The sequence below is a fragment of the Triticum dicoccoides genome, chromosome 5A, assembly GCF_002162155.2.
Source record: "Triticum dicoccoides isolate Atlit2015 ecotype Zavitan chromosome 5A, WEW_v2.0, whole genome shotgun sequence".
Classification (NCBI taxonomy): domain Eukaryota; kingdom Viridiplantae; phylum Streptophyta; class Magnoliopsida; order Poales; family Poaceae; genus Triticum; species Triticum dicoccoides.
The window spans coordinates 559,284,125-559,291,538 of record NC_041388.1 but is presented as its reverse complement, the minus strand read 5'-3'; positions in this window follow the sequence as shown (position 1 = coordinate 559,291,538).

Sequence of the window (7,414 nt, the reverse complement as noted above, 5' to 3'; positions counted from 1 at the left end):
CGCTTCTTAAAGTTTGGGATTGTGATGCTTATATGAAAAGGTTTCATCCTGATAAGCCCAAAACCAAATCGGAGAAATATGTCTTCATAGGATACCCAAAGGAAACTGTTGGGTACACCTTCTATCACAGATCCGAAGGCAAATTCGTTGCCAAGAAAGGATCCTTTCCAGAGAAGGAGTTTCTCTCGAAAGAAGTGAGTGGGAGGAAAGTAGAAAACTTGATAAGGTAATTGTACCTTCTCCCTTATTGGAAAGTAGTTCATCACAGAAATCTGTTCCTGTGACTACTACACCAATTAGTGAGGAAGCTAATGATAATGATCATATAACTTCAGATCAAGTTACTACCAAATCTCGTAGGTAAACCAGAGTGAGATCCACACTAGAGTGGTACGGTAATCCTGTTCTGGAAGTCATGTTACTAGACCATGACGAACTTGCGAACTATGAGGAAGCGATGATGAGCCCAGATTCCGCAAAATGGTTTGAGGCCATGAAATCTGAGATATGATCCATGTATGAGAACAAAGTATGGACTTTGGTTGACTTGCCCGATGATCGGCAAGCCATAGAAAATAAATGGATCTTCAAGAGGAAGACGGATGCTGATAGTAGTGTTACTATCTACAAAGCTAGAATTGTCGCAAAAGGTTTTCGATAAGTTCAAGGTGTTGACTACGATGAGATTTTCCCACTCGTATCTATGCTTAAGTCTGTCCGAATCATGTTAGCAATTGCCGCATTTTATGAAACCTGGCAAATGGATAAACAAAACTGCATTCCTTAATGGATTTACTAAAGAAGAGTTGTATGCGATGCAACTAGAAGGTTTTGTCGATCCTAAAGGTGTTAACTAAATATGCAAGCTCCAGCGATCCATCTATGGACTGGTGCAAGAATCTCGGAGTTGGAATATACGCTTTGATAAGTTGATCAAAGCATATAGTTTTATACAGACTTGCGGTGAAGCCTGTATTTACAAGAAAGTGAGTGGGAGCACTACAACATTTCTGATAAGTATATGTGAATGACATATTGTTGATCGGAAATAATGTAGAATTATTCTGCAAAGCATAAAGGAGTGTTTGAAAAGAGTTTTTCAAAGAAAGACCTCGGTGAAGCTGCTTACATATTGAGTATCAAGATCTATAGAGATAGATCAAGACACTTGATAAGTTTTTTCAATGAGTACATACCTTGACAAGACTTTGAAGTAGTTCAAAATGGAACAGTCAAAGAAAAGGTTTCTTGCCTGTGTTACAAGGTGTGAAGTTGAGTAAGACTCAAAGCCCGACCACGGCAGAAAATAGAAATAGAATGAAAGTCATTCCCTATGCCTCAGCCATAGGTTCTATAAAGTATGCCATGATGTGTACCAGATCTATTGTATACCCTACACTATGTTAAGCAAGGGAGTACAATAGTGATGTAAGAGTAGATCACTGGACATTGGTCAAAATTATCCTTAGTGGAATAAGGAAATATTTCTCGATTATGGAGGTGACAAAAGGTTCGTCGTAAAAAGTTACGTCGATGCAAGTTTTGACACATATCTGGATGACTCTAAGTCTCGATCTAGACACATATTGAAAGTGGGAGCAATAAGCTAGAGTAGCTCCGTGCAGAGCATTGTTGACATAGAAATTCGCAAAATACTTACAGATCTGAATGTGACAGACCCGTTGACTAAAATTATCTCACAAGCAAAACATGATCACACCTTAGTACTCTTTGGGTGTTAATCACATAAATGATGTGAACTAGATTATTGACTCTAGTAATCCCTTTGGGTATAGGTCACATGACGATGTGAACTATGGATGTTAATCACATGGTGATGTGAACTCTTAGTGTTGAATCACAAGGCGATGTGAACTAGATTATTGACTCTAGTGCAAGTGGGAGACTGAAGGAAATATGCCCTAAAGGCAATAATAAAGTTATTATTTATTTCCTTATATCATGATAAATGTTTATTATTCATGCTAGAATTGTATTAACCGGAAACATAATACATGTGTGAATACATAGACAAACAGAGTGTCACTAGTATGCCTCTACTTGACTAGCTTGTTAATTAAAGATGGTTATGTTTCCTAACCATAAACAAGGAGTTGTTATTTGATTAACGGGATCACATCATTAAGTGAATGATCTGATTGACATGACCCATTCCATTAGCTTAGCACCCGATTGTTTAGTATGTTGCTATTGCTTTCTTCATGACTTATACATGTTCCTATGACTATGAGATTATGCAACTCCCGTTTACCGGAGGAACACTTTGTGTGCTACCAAATGTCACAACGTAACTGGGTGATTATAAAGGAGCTCTACAGGTGTCTCCAAAGGTAGATGTTGGGTTGGCGTATTTCGAGATTAGGATTTGTCACTCCGATTGTCGGAGAGGTATCTATGGGCCCTCTCGGTAATGCACATCACATAAGCCTTGCAAGCATTGCAACTAATGAGTTAGTTGCGGGATGATGTATTACAGAACGAGTAAAGAGACTTGCCGGTAACGAGATTGAACTAGGTATTGGATACCGACGAGGGAATCTCGGGCAAGTAACATACCGATGACAAAGGGAACAACGTATGTTGTTATGCGGTCTGACCGATAAAGATCTTCGTAGAATATGTAGGAGCCAATATGGGCATCCAGGTCCCGCTATTGGTTATTGACCGGAGATGTGTCTCAGTCATGTCTGCATTGTTCTCGAACCGTAGGGTCTGCACGCTTAACGTTACGATGACAGTTATTATGAGTTTATGCATTTTGATGTACCGAAGTTAGTTCGGAGTCCCGGATGTGATCACAGACATGACGAGGAGTCTCAAAATGGTCGAGACATAAAGATTGATATATTGGAAGCATATGTTTGGATATCGGAAGTGTTCCGGGTGAAATCGAGATTTTACCGGAGTACCGGGAGGTTACCCGAACCCCCGGGAGCTATATGGGCCTTAGTGGGCTTTAGTGGAAAAGGAGAAAGGGGCAGCCCAAGGTGGCCGCGCGCCTCCCCCCTCCCCTAGTCCTATTAGGACAAGGAGAGGTGGCCGGCCCCCCTTTCTCTCTTTCCCCCTCGGGGAATCCTATTCCAACTAGGATTGGGGGGGGAGTCCTACTCCCGGTAGGAGTAGGACTCCTCCTGCGCCCTCCTCCTGGCCGGCCGCCCCCTCCCCCTTGGATCCTTTATATACGGGGGCAGGGGGCACCTCTAGACACACAAGTTGATCCTTGAGATCGTTCCTTAGCCGTGTGCGGTGCCCCCTGCCATCATATTCCACCTCGATCATATTGTAGCGGTGCTTAGGCGAAGCCCTGCGACGGTAGAACATCAAGATTGTCCCCACGCCGTCGTGCTGACGGAACTCCTCCCCGACGCTTTGCTGGATCGGAGCCCGGGGATCGTCATCGAGCTTTACGTGTGCTAAGAACTCGGAGGTGCCGGAGTAATGGTGCTTGGATCAGTCGGATCGGGAAGACGTACAACTACTTCCTCTACGTTGCGTCAACGCTTCCACAGTCGGTCTGCGTGGGTACGTAGACAACACTCTCCCCTCTCGTTGCTATGCATCACCATGATCTTGCGTGTGCGTAGGAAAAATTTTGAAATTACTGCGTTCCCCAACATATTCGCAGTGGTGGATCTGTAAAATTTCGTTAAAAAAAATCTGTGAAAACGTATACATATTCGCAGTGGTGGATCTGTAAAATCTGCACCCAAACAAATCGGCCCAACAACAAAAAGAAAATGGGCCATTTCCATGTATGTATTTGTTTTTTTTCATGAACGTGTTATATATGTATTGGTTTGTGTACAAATTTTTTCGTTTTCTTTTTTGCAGTTTGGAACTATATTTTTTTCATAAAGTCCACCAATGCCCCCATCTCCCATTTGCACCTATTTCATTTGCTGTCGTTGCCGGCGGCCATCTGGGTCGACAACCTCATCCTATAGCATATACAGGATGCGTTAAATTTGAACCGATCACGAGTAGTACGTCTCGAGTACTATATAGTATATACGCTACAAAACCCTGTCCGTTTATTTGGATTCCCATACATGTATACAGAAACAGAAGGAGCAGAAACACGATAGGATACGTCTGTCCATGACTGCGTGTCCTTTTTTTTAACACGGTACAAGCGCAAGCGCTCATACATACGCCCATACACCTATCCCTATGAACGCATACACTCACACCTGCCCTATCCCTATGAGCATCTTCAAAAGACTGAGCCGGCATATCATCTTGAGATTTGCGAAGTCATCATAGGTGTCTCGCACTACCGGAATCGCACCCTATGCCGTCGGCATAGCCCTGAATGGCCGTCGGGACAGGCCTATGCCGACGGCCCCCGTCGGCAATAGGGCCGTCGGCAACATATCCGTCAGCGTAGCTAGGAAGGCCGTCGGCATAGAAAGGTCGTCGGCATAGGACCTATCCCGACGGTGTCCGTACATCTATGCCGACGGCCCTGGCCGTCGGCAACGTCATCACCTAACGGCGGCCGCCGTCAAGTGTTGACCAACGCGTGCTCGACACGTGGCAAACTAAGCCGACGGCTAGGCCGTCGGCATAGACCTGCCACGTGGCGAGCAGGCGTCACCCCTGGGGCGGGTCTATGCCGACGGCCTAGCTGTCGGCTTAGTTTGAAACTATGCCGACGGCTAGACCGTCGGCATAGACCTGCCACGTGGCAGCCACTGGGAGCTCCTGGAGCAGGCCTAGCCGTCGGCTTAGTTCGAAACTATGCCGACGGCTAGGCCGTCGGCATAGACCTGCCACGTGGCAGCCACTGGGAGATCACGGCAGCTCTATGCCGACGGCCTAGCCGTCGGCATAGTTTCTGTCTGTTTTTTTTCTGTTTTGTTTCAGCTCAATTCATTTGAATATATACAGCATTACACAACAAATACATGCATCACATAACAGCTGGCCCAGCAGCATCACACAACAAATTCATCATCACACATCATAAGAAGCATCGCAAAGCATAAACATATAAGTATCATCACCACCAAGCATATAAGAATCTCACAAACAACAATAAGAAACATCACAAGCATATAAGTATCATCACCACCAAGACCGCCACAATGTGACCCAAAGGCTTAAGCGTCGGGACGTCGAGCACCATAGAGGTCGTCACCGCCAAGACCACTGAAGCCCAGGTCGTCACTGCTAGCGGCAGCGCTACCGCCAAGACCGCCTCCACCTCCGCCTCCGCCTCCGTGGATCGGAGTGGTCGGGCTCCGTGTCTCTGGAGTGCTGCGAAGACCACCGCCAACGGTAGATCCACCTGTTCCCTGGATGTTGAAAAGGCATATGCACGGGATATATGACTGTGTTGAAAGGCATGACATGCTTTGGGTGAATAGATTGGGGATGAACTAACCGGCGAGGGGACAGCGTTCTGTGCCACAAACTCCTCAAAGCTCATCAGCACTGGTTGTGCTCGAGGGCATTGTGCTGGAGGGAACTGAGGACACCTGCCGGCCGCCATATCCTGAAAAGCCTGCTGCATCTGGCTATCCCTCTGCACTTGGTGTTCATAAAGCCTCTGATGCCACGCCATGGTCTCCTGGCGTGTGTACTCCAGGTAGGCCTACGGTATGACATGATGGAACTCATAAAACTACTAAATGCGGAAAATGAAGTGAGCAATGAAGATAAGAGGGAAAATACTTACAGATTGTTGCTCCTGAAAGAGGGACTGTGTACTGGTCACTGGCTGGCTCGTGCGCTGGCTCAGGCTCGGGTCGATCCGACGAAGCTGTGTGTAGGAGATACTAGGAGTGATCACAGCATCGAGAACCGCCTCCCGACCGTGCTCCTTGGGCCCCATCCTCACCACCGCCATGTCGTCCAGAGGCGCCGCAATGGGGTCAGGTCTGTCAGGATGTAACTTCATATACGCTTCGGAGTAGGCCTTCTTCCTCTCTGCGGTCTTCTTGCCGTAGTACTTGGGCTCGCCAGGCTTGGGGTCCTTCCGCGTATGGGCGATCTCCCACGCCTGCATGTGTGAGAGCGGCCGCTTCAGTTTCTCCTCCTGCACCACCAAACAGAGGTTAGTCATACATAAGAAAGTGATGGTAAATAGAAGAAGAAGAATGTTTAATGGGGTTAGTCATACATTAACTGCCTTGTGGAGATAGTGGTTTCGGTTTCCCTGAGCATGTACTCCCTCCGTCCCTCGGTTAGCCTTATTTTTGGTTCTCATAGCCGCCCAGGCTCCAGCCTCATCACACCAAAGATCCACCAATGCCGCCCAGGACTTGTCTTTTCCATAACACCAATTTGGACACACCTACATAATAAAAGCATAATGGCATGTAGGTGTGTCCAAATTGGTGTTATGGAAGCATAAAGCATAAAGCATAATGTATCACAAGGTAATGAAAGCATAATGAAAGCATAATATATGAAAGCATAATGAAAAATCTTTTATACTTACCGCCAAGAACTCAGGCCTCTCCAAGGTAATGGCCATCCTCCGCGCTTCTTCCTTGGTCATCTTCACACCAAGATAGTCGTGGTAGTATGTGGAGATGGCCACATAGCGCACCTCGTACTGCATCTGGCGGGCCTTCTTCTTGCATTGGCGCTGCACGATCTGGTCCGCTCTAGCCCTGTGCTCTGGAAGAACTCGATAGAATTTCTACAATCATGCATGAAACAAGAATGGAAGAAGCCATGAGTTAAATCATTTTCATGAAACTAGAATGGACTTGTTCTTCTGAAGAGAACTCGCCCAGAAAGTAGTGATCACGGCCTTGGCATGGGTCTCATGGTCCGCGTGGCAGGCCGCTTCCCAGTGGTCCCAGCTCGTGGCCAAAACCCGACGAGCCGGCTGCCTGACTGGATCCGGACAGTACAACCCCGGCCAGTATAACTTCAGCAAGACGGTGATGAGGCCGTTGGGAATACGGACCCCTTTAGAATATATCCAGTTGCTGCAAAAGAATGAACTATTAGCATGTAACAAGCAAAATAAATAACAACCGGAATAAGCATGTGACAAGCAAAATAATGAACCACTTACTCTTTTCCCGTGGGCTCAATGAGCCACTTCTGCTCCTCATTAGCCGGAACCTGCTTTGGTAGCTTTCCGTTACCACGCAGCCACCCCTTCTTGTCAACCCCCTTCCCGTCACCACCATCATCCCTGCCACCACCCTCCTCCTCGCCTGCCTCCCCCTCCCCAACCTCCTCCTCCTCCTCCTTGCCTGCCTCCTCCTCCTCCACCACCACCACCTCCTCCTCCTCCTCCCTAGAGTGTACCTCACTAGAGGAGGGTACCTCACTAGAGGAGGGCCTCGAAGACAACACCCCTAAGTCGGTGAGGGTGCGCTCTTTCTGGCCGCGACCCCCTGTAGTGGCTCTCCCCCCAGCACCTCGTCCT